Below are 21,471 nucleotides of genomic sequence, written 5' to 3'. Positions count from 1 at the left end.
TTTGTTTTCCTAAGTTTATTGTTTTAGGTTTGTTATTGCTTTATGTTATTCTGGGTTTGTTGTTCCTAAGTTTGTTGTTCTGGTTTTGTTGTTGCTTTATGCTCTTTGTTCTGGGTTTTTTGTTGATAATTTCATCCAACATGAGGGCCTTTCTAGTTACCTATTTTAAAAATAAAACCCACACGAACCTATCAGATTTAACACCTTCTTAAGAATAAGACGAGTTGGTAAGAGTACCCGGCTCATATGTGAAATGACAACAATGTCTCCATTAAGAAAATTGATCTTAGAATTTCTAGCGACTAGTATGCTAAGTAAGAAGATCAAGATATGGTATTATATGATCTGAGGCTCTAGAGTCCATAATCCATTCTGGAAAAAAATTTACAACTAAGTGATAAATAGTTGTCTCATTGAAAACCATAACAGAGAACTGATTTTCCAGTTCTTCATCAGTTTCTAATCCTCTTTGATGTTGTAAGTGAGATTGGGGCATGAGTTTGGTCAATTGTTCTTGCTGCTATGGTGTAAACAGGATTCATGTGCTCTCCTCATTGAAATTAAAATTTCTCTGCTATGTTCAATTGTTCCTGCTGCTATGCTTTTTAGTATAGATTAGACGAGATGCTCAGTTTCTTCTTGTTTTGCTTATAGAGTGTTAGACAATTTCTCAAGCTCTACACTCTCTTGCTTTGCTTTGATATGACTCTTTTATCTCTTCTAGATTTAAACTGAGAGCAACCCAATAATCCAATACTGAAAAAGATGTAAACTTTGTACTCACAGTTTTCTTGGGATCTATGTTAGCTATCTTAAGAGCTTGTTCAATGGAGATTTCAAATGCTTTGCAAGTAATAGGTTTCTTTGGTAGCATAGATGTGGGATTTTGTTGAGCAAAATGGCTTATAATATCAAAGATTTTAGGGGTAATTGTGTTTGTAGGTGCAGATATTGCTGATCTACAAACTCAATGGCATCTTCATCATCAGAAATAGTCATCTTATGAGTAGGATTTAGTGTCTCAAAACAAATAATCCTTTCAAAACAATCCTCCAATATGGCATTTACATTACCTAATTATGAATATTAAAATCAATTTCAATAGATTTAACATGTAAATTCTAATTGTATATTCTAATTGTATGAAGAACGCCAAGAATTCATATCTGAAGAAATGTATGATAGTTGGGCTACATATTGGGCAACACAAGCTACAGAGGAGATATCCGCGAAAGCTAGTCTTTCTCGACATAGTGGTATTGTAAATGGACTAATGTCGTGTCATACTGCTGGATCATTGTCAATGAGAGAGCATCGCGAAAGACTAGTAAGCTATTGATTCATTCAAGATCTTCCTGATGCTTTTTTTTCATCCTCATGATTTATTCAAGATCTTCTGATTTTTTTTTCATCTTCCTGATTCATTAAAGATGTCAAAACACCTCATTAATATACATATATTCTTGTAGTTTTACTTTTACAATCCATCTAAAGTTGAAGCTGGATTTGTTTTTTATATTTTAATATATTTTTTCCTTTACTTGCAAATAAATATATTTTAATCTATTCTTATTAAGTCATGTAATATTGTGATTGATCAATATTAGAATCTAATTAAATTGACATTATTGTGATTAAGTTTTGGAATTGCAAGGAAAAATCAATCGTGTATAGCATCTGATATGAATTAATTACACAAATTAGACAGACCCATTAATTTTGTACACACTGTTGATTTTTCATATCTTGCAGACCCGTGAATTAGGTCGTCCAGTAAATGCGTATTAGATGTTTGTATACACTAATACAAGGAACCACGATGGTGTCACATGAGTTGACAAGAGATCTCGTCTTATAAATGTAAGTTCTTACATGTATACATTTGTACACTTTATATCATTTGAATGTTAACCGATTGGTTTAATTAATCATATTTACAGGAGAGGGTAACTGTCAGACGAGAAAGGATGTGAGAAGCTACTGATCAAGTTATTAATGAGCAAAGAGTGTATTATGAATCCGTTTGGGGATTTAACAACAGATCTAGAATTTACGGGTTGGGAGATGGATCGGGCTTTTATGCTTCTCAACCTCGATCCGAAGATGGTGTACCATTCTCAACTGCTTCAAGCGTACTTCAGATGCCACAGATGACTGAACAAGTGACATGATTGGAGCGTGACATGCAGAGTCTTATAGCTGATCGGCAAACAGATCAGTCGCGACTAGATGAGGTTGAGTCTCGTCTTGACAGTGTGATGAGATTGGTTAGAGATCTAAGAGCTGAGATGGAGTTATTGCGTATGGACATTGTATCATCTAATAAATCACACCGTGGATCGCAATCTCCATAATTCCAGGTATTTAATTTATCCCAAACTTTTTATTGTATGATGCGGTATGTAATTGGTCGTAAATCTCCATTGGTTGTAAATGTTGGTGTGCAGCTGTTTCTTTAGTTGTGTATCTGATTTGGTGAATTTTATCAAATACCTAATCAAATTTCGAAAGTATGCTCATAGGACTACCATTAGATAGCATGTGAAAAAGAAACTATAATGGAATGGAAAGAGCAATACCAAAATGTAAACAGGTTTAAATCTTACTATGTATCTCATATTGATACATATTAAAGATAAAGTGTCTATGAGATATGAGATTTTGAACATATATTGTTTCACATATTATTAACATATATTGTTGTCTATGTATCGGATATGAGATTCTGAATGCTATTTTCCATTCTTAATAGTTATAGTTGTATATAGCTTATGAATGTTGATTTTGGCTATGACCTCTTTCTAAATGTTGATTTTTTTAGGTTATTAATGTGAGACAAGCTAATTTTTTGTTGCGTTATTTATTCCATTTCTCTACAGGTCTTCTATTTTGCAAAGGGACTCTATGCTGTGTTGTTGAACAGTGGCATGTGTGTCTAATCGTTTTGAAGAGGCGCCATCAAATGTTTTTTGGGATGCATGACGCACATTTTGAAGGCTAATTTTGTATAGGATCTAAAAGCTTTTTATTAGATTACTAGAATATTATATATGCAACTAATTAGCCTGGTTTTATAATTATGATCTTATATTTTTGGATTTATATTAACATATTTTAGTTTAAGCTATATTCATATTTAGTATATATACATATATGAGTTATAAAATATATATTCATTTAAATGCATTATTTAATATTTAAAAAAACAGTATATGAAGACCGAATTTTGTCACCAAATTGAATCTGTGACGATATTGATATTGATATTTGGTGGAATTTGATATTTGTGACGGAAATTTCCGTGATGGAATGAAGCTTTGTGACGAAATAAAGATTGAGACATTTTGTTCCACCTTTGTAATGCGTCATAAAGGCATGATGGAAAAACGTAAAAACGTTAGGACGTCTTAACGTTTTTTTCCGTCTCGAATTTCATCTCCCCTTGTGATAGAATTTCGTCACCTCTCCATCACAAGAAACGTAAGTAGAATTTGCATCGACCGATATAACAACGGTTCCGATCCGTCATAAATGCGTCCAAAATCGATTTTGTGACGGAAATTATCGTCACTGTTCGACTATTTTCTAGTAGTGAAATGGCCACTTTTAAAAGATCGAGTGCATTGCTTCTGATGTAGAGTAGAATTTCTCATTAAATCCTATGTTCATTAAGCTAAATTTGGAAATGAAATAGTAAAAGTAGGCAGATTTAGGAAGGGTGATGCCATTTTTTTATTCTTCTCTAGAGCATTTAAGGCTGATTTACTTGTTAAAAGATGTACGAATTCATATGTGGGATAATTTAAGGTTTATTTTTTGTCTGCATTTCCACTACGTTCTCTCCACGCCACTAGATAACTAGCTCTACTATGATGATTGTTTTTTCCAATTCACCTCCCATAAATCCCTTACTACTTCCTTCGATCGTTTTTGTCATCTTTGTCTGTTGGGAGAGCACTAATTACTTGCACCCCCTCGAAATTGAGAGTGTGATTTATCAACTCTCCTATTTGCTTGCATGTGAATCTTACTCCAACTATTTCATCTTTGTTGTCACTTTTTTTTCAAGAAATGGGGTTCGTGGTGGGAGAATGATCCCTGAATACGTCAAAATTTGCGAGAGTTTACCGGTTTGTATCAATTGTGACATATCCAAATGCAAGCTCTGCCACTTCTCTCAATTTTGACTGCATTTCCCCGATGACTGTCAAGAAGGTGTTGGCATGTTAACACCTTATATTTGCTTTCATTCTTTTGAAAAACTGCTTCGTGGATTCCCTGATCCATTCTCCAGGTGAGGCATCAGAGTCCTCCTGGCCTGTAATATCCTCATATACTCCATCGCTCAACGGTTTTCCTTTATTTCTTTTATGAGATCTCCATCCTCCATGTTCATCACTAGAGCTGATGTATTTATTTTTGAATCTCAACTCCATGTTCATACACCAATTGATGTATACCAAAAATTTAAAAATGGGTTTGAATGAAATAACCTTAACCCTTCCTTCGATCTCCGAGTAATCTTCAAAGTAGAGTAGATGCCGGCTCACCAACATAAGCACTCTGGATCCTCAAGTCAGTATAATACTCGGATCTAGAGAGTAAAGTAAAAAAAATTAGAGGCTAGGGTTTTTGGCATACTTTTCGAACCCTCATGACCTCTATTTATAAAGGCGATCTATCCTTTTTGTAACCATTGTTTGTAAGGACATTTACACGTGTCAAGCTGTTATTGGGACATTTGTTCATTCCCTAAACAAACCTTTATATGTGAAGGCACCTTGATATTTCGAGTAAAGAAGACGTGGTCACCTCTGACCAGGTCCTTCCTAGATTAGATTGATGGTCAAATTCTTGCTTTTCTAGGACCATATTTAATCAACTCTGCTGAGCTGCCTTATGGGTCTCGAGCCCAAGCCTAATAACAACTTTATCAAATTGGGTTATTATTATTATTATTATTATTATATATGGTCGTCTTAAATATTTTTCGGACCCTGTGCTAAACGAAAAAAAATTAGACCATATTCATTAAAAAAATAGTACTTTCATATAATAATAATATTTTTACAAAATGAAATACCAAAATACTTTTAACGACCTAATAAAAATAATTAAATTAGATATTGTATAATAATAAAAACCTTGAGCCCCTTAAGACTCTTAGAGCGTTAGTTTTCTGGATAAGTTAACATCTATACTATATATAATTATGAAAGCAGAGAGAAATGAGAAGAAGTGTTTTAGAGGTTTTTTTGATGAGTTGTCAACGTAGTAAAAAATCAGATTAAAAATATTTAATTAATTAAAAATAACAAATTTATATTTATAATATATTAAATAATTACTAGCCTATTAATTAAAATAATAAAAGAAAGCAAGAGTTACGGGAAGATGAAAAAACACAAAGCAAAGGAAATCCAAAAGTCACAAATAAACTTCTATATAAAGCATGATAGATAGTATTCCACCATTATATTCATTGGTCATGATAGATAGTATTATATTTCTGAAGGTAAATATTCGATTTTTTTTCATATGTTGTAGTTATTTTGTTCTCAATTATGTTGTTGTTTTATTTTTATTAAACAATAGTTGTTATAGTTTCATCTTTCAGATTCATTTCTGTTGTTACCCAGGTTCTATACCTCTCGCTATCTTATCCATGTTTTCTTTTTTATTTGTCTTTTTTTTCCAAACTGATAGCTTCAATTGAAGAAATCTGACAGAAATAGAAGATGCATGAACAATTAAAACCGGAAAACACCAAAGTATCAAAAATTACAAGAAATTCTTATGTTTCTCAAGGTAATTATTCGATTTTTTTTTCATATGTTGTAGTTATTTTTGTTCTCAATTGTGCTGTTGTTTTCTTTTTATTAAACAATAGTTGTTATAGTTTCATTTTTTAGAGATGAAATTCCATTTCTGTCATTACCCAGGTTCCATACCTCTCGCTACCTTATCCATGTTTTCTTTTTTATTTGTCTTTTTTTTCAAAATGACTAAAATAAAGATTTTGTAAATTTGTATTCTTTTTTAGTATATGTTGCTAGGTGTTATCGTTTCGATTGCTAACTCTTAACTAAAATTTAGATTGTCGGCTTTATATGGAGTCAATTTTTGGCTTTCTCAATTGTGTTGTTTTTTTATTTTTATTAAACAATTGTTGTTATAGTTTCATCTTTCAGAGATGAAATTCCATTTCTGTCGTTATCCAGATTTCATACCTCTCGCTACCTTATCCATGTTTTCTTTTTTATTTATTTATTTTTCAAAATGACTAAAATAAAGATTTTGTATATTTGCATTCTTTTTTAGTATATGTTCCTAGGTGTTATCGTTTTGATTGTTAACTCTAATTAAAATTTAGATTTTTGGTTTTTTATGAACTCAATTTTTAGTTTTAATTGAAGTTAGATTAATTTTTCTAATTCGGAACATGTCGAAATCCACTCATTTTTTTAGTTTGAGTTTAGCTAATTGATATGGATTGTATTTTTTATTTTTATGTATTTTGGTACAAATAGATATAAAGTTTCACACGATAATTGTTCATTGAAGTTTGAGACATATTAAACAAAATATTAAAGAGATATTGGAATATTATACTTACAATGAAGTTTATTTCAATATAAATTATGTTATATTATTATTATTATTATTATCAACAAGTTATTTTTTCCCAATTTTCTAGACAAGGAGATTATAAGCGTCTAATACGCTTGATAAGATGTTTATTCTTGAAGAATGTGGATTATGCTAGATACGAATTCAAAATCAAGGTAAATAAAAATAAATTTTGATGCTCAAAATCCTAAAAATGTACATTAATTATGGATATTGAGATAATTGCTTTTGCAACATTGACTTATATAATTTTTAACTATTATATTATGGTTCGTACAAAATTGTTAGTATTTCAAGAGTTTTTAACATATGAAAATGAAATATGATCATAGGACAAAAAATATTAATTAAGAAAATATTATTATTTGAATCTCTTAAAATTCTCAAATGTTGAGCATAATGATTCTAATTAATATAATTAATTTCACATATTAATTATAAAATGTTTTTTTTTGTACTGAGTGGTTACAATTGCGATTTAATTCTATTTAACTAAAATTAATTTATGGACTTAATACTTCATTAAGAAAAAATAAAATGTTTAATTAATGGTCACTCTCCTCTTTATGCGCTTATGTCTCGACATTCTCTCTTATTTTCAAAAAAAAAAAAAAAACCCGAGAGGAAGATGGTTCTCTCCTAATTATCTTTTTCGCCCCTTCATTTTTTTTCAATTCTTTTGTTTGTTTTTCTTACTTACAAAATTCAATAATATATAATTATTAGAAAATATTAATGAAGTCAAATATCTGCGAGTATGGCTGATATTCTATATAGTGAAATAATGAAGAACAAATTGATTGAATGTCTTGATGAGATATTACGAGGTGAAAATAGGAAAAATCATCATCTTAAACTGATTCAATTAGATATATTGGGTTATTGTAGCAGAATGAATAATTGAATTCGAATACTTGGTGATCATGAAATTCCATCAACCAAAATAATTATCATCAAGATGAATTTGTGACTAATTCTTACGAATTTTATTTTTTTTATATGTAACATATTGAATTGATAAAGTCTCTTCATATGCAATATTAGAAAAGTATTGATTGTAATAGTTTATAGAATAATATATTGATGTTGCTTCCATTTTAACATAGATTGTAATTTTTTTGTATCGTAGATATAATATTTAATTTTAATTGTAGTTTAATTCAATTTTTGTTTAACCTATATTGTAATTCTTTTGTATCGTAAATATAATATTTAATTTTAATTATAGTTTAATTCAATTTTTAGTTTTATATTATATTCTAATATATTTCTTAATTAATTTGCTATTTTATTATTATTGTTTCACAGAATATTTAGAATATGAAAATGTATTAAAATTCCTAAAAAGTACGAATCATTGAATTTTGTAAAAATAAAATAAATCATTCACCTTTAGTTAAAATTCTATAAAAAAAGTAGTGAATTATTTTTAAAATTAATTTAATTTGAATTATCATTAAAAAATATATATTAATTTCAAATATACATAATATAAATTTTTTTCATTGCATGATATAAAATTATTTAAAAGTAAATATATCAATTTATTTATTTATCTAAATTATATAAAAGTTTCATACCCCGTGCATCGCACGGGTTTTCGACTAGTTCACTTAATTTTTCATATAATAATTAATAACAGTAATTTATTTAGATTTGTATAATAAAAAAAATTGGGCCCTTTAAATTTGGGGTCCTGTGCGGGAGAGCTCCTTGTACATCTTTTTCCTATATATAAATTTAAACCTAACGTTAACAATGAAGATCATTTTTCTCCCTACATTTTTGAAAATTTAAATAGGCTAATTTGATTTTAATTATTTCACTGTCACATTGGATTTTTCAAATATTAATTATGTCTACCATATTTAGTGTGTTACTAACATAATTAGAAAAAACTATTAAAATGTTAAGTAAGTCTGCTGCATGTAAGTTAATCACAAAAAAAAATATAAAAGTGTCAAAAACATTTAGTGTTACTAATATAGTTTACAAATAATCAATAAAAAATGTATGAAACTGATGACCCGCGAGGCTAAACCGGGTCATATTCATTTCGCAGGCCCAGCCCATACTTAGACCTATGGTCTAAGATCGGATGGGACCCGAATAAAGGAAGCGGGCGCAGCGAGTAACCGCCCCAAATGGGACCCGAATAAGCGGAAACGGGTGAAGCGAGTAACCGCCCCGAATTCCTAAACGGAGCATCAAGACTCCCACTCAGAACCACGTTCGTTGCCATGAAAGCCACGAAAGGGACATGGCCTAAAAAGGGGGAACCGCCCTCAGAACGTGGCCCACTAAGGAGTAACCGCCCTCGGCGGTTACCTAAAAAACACCTATAAAAGGCCTTAAGAACGAGGGAAAAAGGTACGCTCACAATTTTCCTCGCAATACTATTGTCAAATTACCAACCTTCTTACAAAAACTGACTTGATCGTCGGAGAGTTTTCCCGGAGATCCTGTCTCCGGTTCTATTTTGCAGGTAACTCTGGAAGAGAATATCAAATCAGATCCGGCAAGTTATCATTGGTGCGGTGAAGGTGGACCTTTTTCACCAACATTTGGTTAAAGGTACGCGAAGAACATGTCAGAACCATCACGAACGACCGGCGTTACCACTAGATCAACCAGTATGAACTCCAGGGGACCACGGATTGCGAATTTGCAACCTGCAAGTACACAGCCTGTGGTGCCTAGCTCATCGGGTCCTTCGGGACAATTGAGTCCCTTATTGGAAGTCCAAGTGCCAACTAAGATGGAAATGTCCAATAGTGATTTCGTGCAGATGGCAGGACAAGTCTTGGCTTCGAACATGAGCCAGGCGGCTGGAGATCGAATGATTAATTTACTAACTGCCCTCGCCGAACACAATACCACCGTGGCGGCTGCTCCTCAAGAACCTGTGGTTATCTCAACACAATCACCGACTATCCCTGTCATATCGGCCCTCCCGCAGCCATCTCAGGCACCAAATCAAGTGGGCCAGAGTAGTCGCACAAACCCACACAGCCACCCGAGCAACTACTCGCACCCAGATCTCATTACGACGATGCATCCGACCTGGCAGCCATCCCAACCGTTGCCAGGAGTGCAAGGCACTCTTCCGCTACAGCAAGTGGAACCTTTTCCTCACAGACATTCGGAGTTGATGACTCCTGGGCGAGAGCACACATGGAACTTTGATCCTATAACGGGACAGCGGTTAGTCCCCCAATAGGCACACGTCTTAACACCGATGGGCGGGTGGATGCCACCCAGAATTCACCAGCAGCGGATGGAAGAAGTCCGGCGAATACCCGATATTGACTTAGAAGATCAATTACGAAGCATGATGGAGCGAATGGGGTACTCGCCTAGGCCGAGAGCAGAGGTCCAGAGCGATTCACCTTTTGCCCCTTCGTTGCGGGAATTCATTCCAGATCACAGAATCAAAGCGCCCGCGATACCTAAATACTATGGGGATCCAAATTCTGATCCTGAGGCTCATGTCAAGAACTACAGAGAACTAATGGATGTTGCAGGAGCGAGTGAAAGCATCATTTGCAGGTTATTCTCGACAACTTTGGGCGGAGCCGCATCTGATTGGTTTCGATCTTTACCCGCAGAATCTATTCACAATTGACATCAATATAGTCGGGATTTCAGTGCGAAATTTGTGGGCTGTAAAGTAGCGGATGTGACGGATAGGCAGCTAAAGGAGATCAAACAGAGGAACTATAATTCCCTAAGGGAATTTGTTGTCGCATTCAACGATATTCTGGTGCGATTGCAAAACCCGGATATCGTGAGCATCCACAACATCATGGCAGATGGAACCACAGATTGGAGTATGCGGGAGGAAATCATCCGCAACAAGCCGCGCACAGTGGCCGAACTCATGAAAATAGCAAAGGAATTCATGGAAGTGGATGATGTCAACAGGGAACATAGGGCTCAAACTCGGCGAGAAAGAGATGCCGCTAGATCCACTTCGGACAATCGGCGCCAGACCCAGTCCAAAAGTAATTTTGTTCGAAGAGGTTAAAATTGATTTTACTTGAAAAGGTTAGGAGTAAATTTATAAAATTTATATACTTTTCATAAAATATTAAAGTGAAATTTAGCCTTTATGTCAATAAATTAAATTACTTCACTAGGTAGTTTTTTGAAAAAAAAAAGATTTAATTTGATAATCAAATGACAAAAATTGGTAATTAAAGGAGACAAAATAGATTGAATTCATAGCATACAAAACTGTGAACTCAGAAAGGAAAAAAAAGCAATGTTTTAAAAAAGGCTTACATATATTTTCTTTTTCTGATTATAATATTTATTGTTTCATTGAAATAAAAATACATCGAACCTAACCATAGTCATAGCTAGGGTTAGGTATTGTCCTGAACAAAACCCTAATCTTTATGCTGCTCTACAGCTTCAAGTTCAAGTCTAGCACTTCAAACTCAGAATCAGAATCAGAAATAGGGATCAAGGGTTTCTCCAGCTGCTGAAGAAATGGCTGGGTGAATTTCCTCGGAGCCTGAAAAGGGATAGGGAAACTTTGTGACCCAAACCCGTAGTTGTTCCTCACAGTTGGAAAAGGAGATTACATGTCTGGGGCTGCCCGAGGATGAATAAACTGATTAGGATTCGGATTAAACATAGTACTGTAAACATTTGGAATGGGAAAACTGAAATAGTTTCTTTGACCGGAGAGACGGCTCAAGCCACCACCGGAAGCATTAAGAGACGGTGGTGGCTGCTGCATCCTTCTGGAGGCAGAAACAGAAGAACCATCACGATCCGTAGACATGTGAATTTCGATGTGATGAAGAAAAGCTTGAGTGCTCACAAAAACCTGGTTACAAATTCGACAGGCGATTTGTGGAGCTCCGGCGTACGTGCTTGTAGGAAGATTGTTGGAATTCCACCTATATCCAGCCATAGATTCAGGGTTTGAAAATTGAATTTGTGTCTTTTTTTGATAATCTGAAGAGAAGGCAAGAGAGAAGAGGGGTGTAATTTATAGCTAATTTGGTTACCATACACAGGTCATGTGCTAAGTTGTATAAAATGGCAAATATAGTATCTTAATTATTATGTGCAGAGGATATGACTCATCAAATAAAAAGTTCAGAGTGGAGGGAAAGTTTTGGAGTAAAGGGGCAACATCTGAATTTCTAAAAGTTATAAATGATCCCACGTATTGTATCTAATAACCTCATAATTCTTAATAAAATTTGTTGCATGCTGAAAATGGAAGACACGCTCCGTCATGTCTCAAAATGCTCGTCACGTATCAAAAGAATGTGATAAATAGACAACAAATTAGGAAATTTTGAAAGTTCACGGGACAGTTGAATTTTTGGGTTATCCAATGCAATTAGACGAGATTATGGACATATTGAATGTAACTGGACAGGTTATTGAATCAATTAGATAAGAACATAGGGTTATTAAACCCAATTGAAATTTTAGGCCAATACCTTGTTTGATAACTCATCTAATCATTTAAATTAAAAATTAAGCACTTATTTAATTTAAATGTGATTTTTTTAAGGTAATTCACGTGTGTTTGTATTATCAACTAATTGTTTATATTCGGTATTTAAAATTCAGTATTTAATTTTATATTTTTTCAGCACTTAATTTTTATTTCTATCAAACAACATATAAGTACAGATTATATAAATCATGAAATCTATATTACATATAATAACAGAAACAGAAAGTAGATTAGAAGAGAATTTTAGATGCCATTTTGATGATGTTGCATGCTCTTACAAACAGAACATTTTTTTTTAAATGTAAAAATTGTTAGTGATATTATAGAACAAAAGGTATGAATTGGAAGAGTTTAATAGTAAGAAAAAAAAAGGTAATTGGATTTGATGGGATTTTGACTTAGTGGCATGCTCTTAGAAAAATGATAATTCTTTTTTGGGTTAAGGTTCAAAAAAATCCCTAACGTTTTGGGCTAGGAGCAATTTTACCCCTAACGTCTAAAATGGTGCAATTTTACCCCTAATGTTGATAAATTGGGTCAATTTCAGACACTATTATAAAATACAGATATTTTTATTCATTATTCTGCACCAATTGCATAATAATTCGTCTAAAAAAAGGATTTCATATTTTTTATAATTTAATAATAGAATTTGAGATTAATATTTATAAATTCGGTGGATTTTTAGAATTTTTTTTTATCTAATCCGTACAAAAAAGACAGTATATTTTTTTATTTTTTTCACATTCCAATGAATTTTTGTGATTTGTTACTGATAAAATAACACACATGAAGTGTAGATAACAAGATTCATGAGCGAGAAGACAGTTTGATGAATTATTTCTCAAATCGACCCAATTTATTAACGTTAGGGGTAAAATTGCTCCTGACTTCCAACATTAGGGGTAAAATTGCTCTTGACTTCCAACGTTAGGGGTAAAATTGCACCATTTTAGACGTCAGGGATAAAATTGCTCCTGGCGCAAAACGTTAGGGGTATTTTTGCATCTTAACTCTTCTTTTTTTATAAATTGTTAGTTATTATTTTTTTAAATGTAAAAATTGCTAGTGATATTATAGAACAAAAGACAAGATTTGGAAGGTTTTTTTTTTAAGAAAAGAATTGGAAGAGTTAATAGTAAGAAAAAAATTGGAAAAATCAATTTGTTTAAGAGTGAATTGAATGTGGTTAATGACATTTGTATAAGGGAAAATTACCCAGAAAATTCATATTTTAAAAACTATTTACAACTATGACAAGTTATAATTTTGGATTATATCAAACTAGTAAAATCAGTACTTTTAATATATTTTAAGGATTAGAGTTTATAAATTAGAAGTCTAGAATATATTTTTTAAGGTTTATAATTTCTGAATTTGAGTCTATAATTTTTAAATTATGGTATAAAATCATAATATATAGAGAGAATAATGACATATTAAGAATTAAATTTAGTGATATGACTTAGTTGTAATTTTGTACTTAATTATGATATTCATATATTTGACCCTTTTTATAAAGGCAAATGACATTAGAGTTTTTTTTTGAAGTGGTTTGGTATTAATACCACAATGAAATACTTTTTTCATCTTCTAACATTTAAGCATAACTCATAGTTTTTTTTCTATTTAATATGTTTATATCGAGTCATGATTACCCATCGTTTGCCCATATATAATGACAAAAAGCATGGCTAGATTTATAGTTATTATGTAGTCTCTGTATCAAGTTATGATTGCCCCCGGTTTGATCATATATAATGATCCTATATTAGGTGGGGAATTTATAGGAAGGTCCCGGTCCTCCAACTCACTAAAAGAACCTTCCATATACTAATTGACACATGTCCTTCACTTATAACAGCTCATCAAATAAAAACTCTGCAAAACACGTTCTCCATCTCCCTCCTCCATTTTCTGTCACTCCGATTGCCTCACTCAGATTGTGGCTGCTGATGATGTCTTGTTGCTGATCTCCACCGTTCTCTTTCAGCCTGTTTATCAGTATAGTGAGACCTGTCACTGATTGATTTTCCCTTCGTCAAATTCTCTTCTCTGTTTGCTTCTTAACCATTCCACCTCTCTCTCTCTCTCTCACTTTTTTTTTGTCAAAGTGGCTAAAATGTTTACTATGTTACTAATATAGTTAGAAATAATAACCACAAAAATGTGCAAAACTACTTCAGTTTATCGACAAATTAATATGTTTGGAAATGTCTGATATGACAGTTTAATAATTGTCAAGTTAGTTCATTCAAATTTTCTATTATATAGCAGTAGTGGCAGAACCAGGACATTAGATGAGCCGAGGTTCAACTTAATGAAACAATCGTTGTTCATCGACGAGTCATTTAAAAAAAATTAAAACTTCATAGTTCAACCTTATTTCTATCTTTTATTCCTATATATCTTACCAATAACAACCTAGGAATGATAAATTTATACGCGATCGATTACTCGATATGTAATTATAGTGTTTGAATTTAGTTTAGCAGGTAAGGAGTAATTTTTTAGTTGAGAGAAAAGTGATACATAAATTTTAGGGTTGAATTGGTGTTGACCTGCTAACTCGAAAATGTCATGAATATTTAAAATTATTATCATATTCTCTAATGTGTTTATATTTCATTTAATTAGTAAACGTAATAAAATTACAATTACTAATTGCAAAAATGGCTTGAACCTTCCATATTTTTGCATGCGACTTATAAACACATTACACGAAGTAAAATGATATATTAGCGGATTTTTGGATGGTCATAGTTAAGCTGCTAATCCAAAAACGACATTAATTATTTAGAACTATTACTATATCCTACTATATTTTTAAATGACATCATTAACATATGTACATAGTAAAATTACATATGATCCGAAAGCACAATACAAAATTACTAACCCAATTTGGTTAATATATAGTTATAACACAAATTTTTTTGAGTTGAGTTAGAGTTGACTCATTTCATATCAACTAGATAATTGATATGACACGAACACGACACTAACTCAATAATAAGAAAAAAATTTAGAATACTCTAGGAGTAATACACCTAACAAATCAATTAATGTCACATGTACATTTTTTTCCTTACACAAATCATCTCCCATGAAGTGGTATGTACAATTATTTTGACTGATTGGTGTATTACTCCTGGAATACAGTAAAAAAAATTCAATAATTATCACATCTACAACAACCCCTCTTCATGTCTTTCACTCTTTGACAAAGTGGGCTTGAAAATTATTTTGAAACAAATTTCAAGGACTATCCCCCTATGGAGTTCTGCCCCTGGACAAGTAACATTGATTTTGCTTAAAATAGTTAGGAGTAAATATATACCATTTCATATGTTAGAGTCGAATCTATATTTTTCTGAAAATGCGCGTAACAAATTTCGCTTTTATCCCAATAAATTAAATTACTTCACTAGGTAGATTTTTGAAAGAAAAAAAAATTAAAATTGATTTTGCTTGAAAAGGTTACTAATAAATTTATACAATTTCATATGTTAGAGTCAAATATGTACTTTTCAGAAAATATTAGAGAGGAATTTAGCCATTATGTCAATAAATTAAATTACTTCACTAGGTAGCTTTGTGAATAAAAAGAAAAAAAAATGATTAAAATTGATTTTACTTGAAAAGGTTAGGAGTAAATTTATAAAATTTATATACTTTTCATAAAATATTAAAGTGAAATTTTGCCTTTATGTCAATAAATTAAATTACTTCACTAGGTAGATTTTTGAAAAAAAAAAGATTTAATTTGATAATCAAATGACAAAATAGATTGAATTCATAGCATAAAAAACTGTGAACTCAGAAAGGAAAAAAAAGCAATGTTTTAAAAAAGGCTTACATATATTTTCTTTTTCTGATTATAATATTTATTGTTTCATTGAAATAAAAATACATCGAACCTAACCATAGCCATAGCTAGGGTTAGGTATTGTCCTGAACAAAACCCTAATCTTTATTCTGCTCTACAGCTTCAAGTTCAAGTCTAGCACTTCAAACTCAGAATCAGAATCAGAAATAGGGATCAAGGGTTTCTCCAGCTGCTGAAGAAATGGCTGGGTGAATTTCCTGGGAGCCTGAAAACCGATAGGGAAACTTTGTGACCCAAACCCGTAGTTGTTCCTCACAGTTGGAAAATGAGAGTACATGTCTGGGGCTGCCCGGGGATGAATAAACTGATTAGGATTCGGATTGAACATAGTACTGTAAACATTTGGAATGGGAAAACTGAAGTTGTTTCTTTGACAAGAGAGACCGCTCAAGCCACCACCGGAAGCATTAAGAGACCGTGGTGGCTGCTGCATCCTTCTGGTGACCGCTTTGCCTATACGTGCGATTATTGTCACTTTATTTTCATGTATGATCCTTGCCTTTTGCCGACTTCATACTTGTAATTCTTCATAGTAATTTTTGCTTTCGCTAGGGTGGCCAAACCCTTTTTGCAATTTTTGAGTACTCGTTTATTCGCTTAATTTTATGCCTTACTCTATTATTTTTCTTTCGAAAATAATATAATCATAAGGTTAATCATAAGGTTTTGCGAGTGATGCGTAATCATGCATCCGCCTTTCTTTAATAGGCAACACATTTATGTGTTTTTTGAGTTTAACCCTAAGGGTTTTGCAAGTGATGCGTAATCATGCATCCGCCTTTCTTTAATAGGCAACACATTTATGTGTTTTTTGAGTTTAACCCTAAGGGTTTTGCGAGTGATGCGTAACCATGCATCCGCCTTTCTTTAATAGGCAACACATTTGACAAGAGAGACCGCTCAAGCCACCACCGGAAGCATTAAGAGACCGTGGTGGCTGCTGCATCCTTCTGGAGGCACAAACAGAAGAACCATCATGATCCGTAGACATGTGAATTTCGATGTGATGAAGAAAAGCTTCAGTGCTCACAAAAACCTGGTTACAAATTCGACAGGCGATTTGTGGAGCGCCGGCGTACGTGCTTGTAGGAAGATTGTTGGAATTCCACCCATATCCAGCCATAGATTCAGGGTTTGAAAATTGAATTTGTGTCTTTTTTTGATAATCTGAAGAGAGGGCAAGAGAGAAGAGGGGTGTAATTTATAGCTAATTTGGTTACCATACACAGGTCATGTGCTAAGTTGTATAAAATGGCAAATATAGTATCTTAATTATTATGTGCAGAGGATATGACTCATCAAATAAAAAGTTCAGAGTGGAGGGAAAGTTTTGGAGTATAGGGGCAACATCTGAATTTCTAAAAGTTACAAATGATCCCACGTATTGTATCTAATAACCTCATAATTCTTAATAAAATTTGTTGCATGCTGAAAATGGAAGACACGCTCCGTCATGTCTCAAAATGCTCGTCACGTATCAAAAGAATGTGATAAATAGACAACAAATTAGGAAATTTTGAAAGTTCACCGGACAGTTGAATTTTTGGGTTATCCAATGCAATTAGACGAGATTATGGAGATATTGAATGTAACTGGACAGGTTATTGAATCAATTAGATAAGAACATAGGGTTATTAAACGCAATTGAAATTTTAGGCCAATACCTTGTTTGATAACTCATCTAATCATTTAAATTAAAAATTAAGCACTTATTTAATTTAAATGTGATTTTTTTAAGGTAATTCACGTGTGTTTGTATTATCAACTAATTGTTTATATTCGGTATTTAAAATTCAGTATTTAATTTTATATTTTTTCAGTACTTAATTTTTATTTCTATCAAACAACATATAAGTACAGATTATATAAATCATGAAATCTATATTACATATAATAACAGAAACAGAAAGAAGATTAGAAGAGAATTTTAGATGCCATTTTGATGATGTTGCATGCTCTTACAAACAGAACATTTTTTTTTAAATGTAAAAATTGATAGTGATATTATATGACAAAAGGTATGAATTAGAAGAGTTTAATCGTAAGAAAAAAAAAGGTAATTGGATTTGATGGGATTTTGATTATATGGCATGCTCTTAGAAAAATGATAATTCTTTTTTGGGTTAAGGTGCAAAAATATCCCTAACGTTTTGGGCTAGGAGCAATTTTACCCCTAACGTCTAAAATGGTGCAATTTTACCCCTAACGTTGATAAATTGGGTCAATTTCAGACACTATTATAAAATACAGATATTTTTGTTCATTATTCTACACCAATTGCATAATAATTCGTCTAAAAAAAGGATTTCATATTTTTTATAATTTAATAATAGAATTTGAGATTAATATTTATAAATTCGGTGGATTTTTAGAATTTTTTTATATCTAATACGTACAAAAAAGACAGTATATTTTTTTATTTTTTTCACATTCCAATGAATGTTTGTGATTTGTTACTGATAAAATAACACACATATGAAGTGTAGATAACAAGATTCATGAGCGAGAAGACAGTTTGATGAATTATTTCTCAAATCGACCCAATTTATTTGTCACGTCAGTGTCTAGTTTTATTATTATTATTTTATGAAAATTGATTTCAATAGATAGTATTTTAAGTATATGATTAAAATCAAAGAAAATTACATATCAATTTGAATTATTTTTCGAAATAACATTTCGAAAACATCATTTAATTCGATTAGACCCGAGATAACAGTGTCAGACTAATCTTTTAATCGAAATAATAAGTAACAAATAGGTATAAAAATGTAATAAATGAGGTTTAATTACACGAATTACAAGAATTGGAGGTTAAATTAGAATTTTGGAAATTCCTTTTAATTAAAGAAAAATATACCCTTTCAAATTTTATAATCCGATATTATTAATGATACATTTAATTTGTTTTCTTATACTACCATATACTAATGATAATTTCATATTACAAGTTACTACCATTATTATTTCATTTTTTTTAACAGATTACCATTTTTATTTAATCAAATAATATATTTTATAAAAGAATATAAATTTCATGTCTAGTAAAACCTAATAATAATTTTCTAACTCTAATTTAAATAATGGGAGGAAGATATAGAAGGTCCTAGAATTAATTAAGTGAGGGAAATGTGTACATAAGGAAGGGAAGTTGCTAGAATTTAAGAAGGGGGGGATCGCAGAAGGGAGAAGGGAGAGAAAGAGAGAGAGAGAAAGCTTCTCTTTTCACCATTGTCTACTCTTCACAACCCCTTTCATCTTTTTCTTCCTCACTATACAGTCACCGGCGATTCAAACTGTCATTCTTTTCACCATTATGGAACGGATTTTCTGAAATTCTGCTTGGTTCCGTCAAATTGGGACACTTCCTGGTAGGTTTTTCGACTTTCAATTCTGGGAAAGGGAATAACTGATTTTGATCTCTGCTTCTAGGAGTGTTTAGCGGAGGTCTGAATTCTTTCGTGTGTATGTGGTTACTGTTGGTTTTCCACAGACTCTTAATGGTTGGATTTTATACATGCAATAAGATTTTCAAATGTAAAATCTTTTCGTTATGGGTTTTTGTTCATGATTTCTCTTGTTCTGAAATTTTTACTTGAAGTTGCCTATATATGTTGTGATTGTCTGAGTTCTTCGAACTGAGAGCACTGGTTTTTGGGGTTGTCCACCCGGGGTTGGTATTAAAATAGGAATGAGGAAGATGGCCTCCTATGCTGATTTTCTGGGCTTTTTGCAGATTAGGGACATTTTCTTGATTCCGTAATAAAAAGAGTTGTTTCGTTATTGAGTTGGTTTTGAGTGATTTGTTCAGTAATCAGAGTCGGGTTAGACTTTGATTAAGTCGTTTGGAATGATTCTTTTGATAGGAAATGCCAGTGATAGAATTGTTAATGGTTCAGATTTTGGGGAAAAGGTAGCTAAGCTATTCACTATTTTATGATCATAACTAATATCAAATCAACGGTTGTTATTTCTACTGAGTTGAACGAAACCACATGTGTACACGCGTAGCATCATATCTTAATGGTATGATCTTGTTTGGTAGTGTGTGCATTATAAAAATACGAATAAGGATGATGTTTACATAAAATTAATTTAAAGATGACTGACTGAATATGGGTTAGTGTGTGCGTTTAATTTATGTTAGCGATGATGCGATAGTTCTACAATAATTGTTAAGTAAAAGTGCTCGAACAAGTAATTATTGATTGTGGTCTAGTCTATAAATAAACTAATAACTATTTTTTTTAGTTTGTTAATTATATTAATTTAAAGTATTTAATTTGTGCTTATAAAATCCAACTATATCTAGATAATTTAAAATAGGTAGAACTACGTGGCTTTGATTCCCGGTTGAAAGGTTAAAAAAAAAACGTTCGGGATACGTAGGAAGCTTGATAAAATGATCAAGTCCAAGCCAAATAGTTAAATAAATTTTTTTATCTAAGTCAAAATTTATGAGTCAAATTCATAGATCATTGTGTTATCTTTCCTTCACACCCGATGCCGTTTAGGGTCGGGTGTGACATTTTGGTATCAGAGCCCTAGGTTAATTTCTTCGGACCTAATATAAAGATATATAGTGATGGGAAAATATCTATTTATTGTGTTGTATTCGTTAATAACGACAATATTTAGCTAATATTTTTCAAAAAGAATTAGAATTAGCATATGAGATAGTTGATTATACATGATTATACATTTTTCTGGATTTGTTGCCTACCTTCAATTATAAGATTATGCTCACAATTTATGGTACTTGTAATAATTAGTTTTCAATTAGAAGTAGCACTTAATTCAATTTAAGTTGATCAATTGGAACCATACAAATATTTTGATAGTGAGAACTGATTCTAAGGTTTCATTAGTCATGTGAGGAAATGTGGTCTATGATCTAATTGAACTGTGATTTCAGCTTTTGAAGAATGTGAGGACTAAAATTTTCTTTCTTGTGTCTACGATTTCACTTAATAATGAATTTCAACATTTTTCTTTAAAAAAAAAATGGAACCTTCGATCTATCTGCTATTTGTATGGATTGTTTGGTATGATGTCTTGAACTAAAGATAAATTGGAGTTATGGATCCATAAGAGTGCATTGGATGGTTAGAGGATTTTAGGTGTTTGTATGGGTAATGTTATTTTTAAGTTACCAAATCAAAGTTTTAGTTATTGTAAGGTCTTTAGTAGTCATAAATTTTAAAGGTTTTTAATATGGATATTCTAACTTCTGAGTTTGTTTATCAAAGTTGTACTTGGATATCACATTCAAAACATTATGAAGATCTTTATTATATGGGTTGGTGAGCTAAGTGGAAGTATATTTGGAGTATTTATAAGTTTAATATATATAAATAAAAATTGAATACTTATAGGTTTATAGGCCTTATGAGTGGAGTTATTCCTTTGAGTTGGTCTGATTAAGGTCTGAGTTACTAAATTTTTATAGGCCTCAATGTGGAGTCAA

The 21,471-nt window shown here is 31.9% G+C and overlaps 1 long non-coding RNA gene across 1 annotated transcript; it reads left to right on the top strand.

The window, feature by feature from the left end:
• Positions 1-1,260: 1,260 nt before the first annotated feature.
• Positions 1,261-2,067, top strand: LOC136220213 (uncharacterized). The gene is made up of 3 exons (XR_010684433.1): positions 1,261-1,327; positions 1,753-1,860; positions 1,941-2,067. It is a non-coding gene; the product is annotated as an uncharacterized lncRNA (long non-coding RNA).
• The last annotated feature ends 19,404 nt before the right edge of the window (positions 2,068-21,471 follow it).

The sequence above is a fragment of the Euphorbia lathyris genome, chromosome 2 (genome assembly GCF_963576675.1).
Source record: "Euphorbia lathyris chromosome 2, ddEupLath1.1, whole genome shotgun sequence".
In the NCBI taxonomy this organism is placed as follows: Eukaryota; Viridiplantae; Streptophyta; class Magnoliopsida; order Malpighiales; family Euphorbiaceae; genus Euphorbia; species Euphorbia lathyris.
Note: the sequence above shows the minus strand (reverse complement) of the source record. Positions and strands in the feature narration are given on the sequence as shown.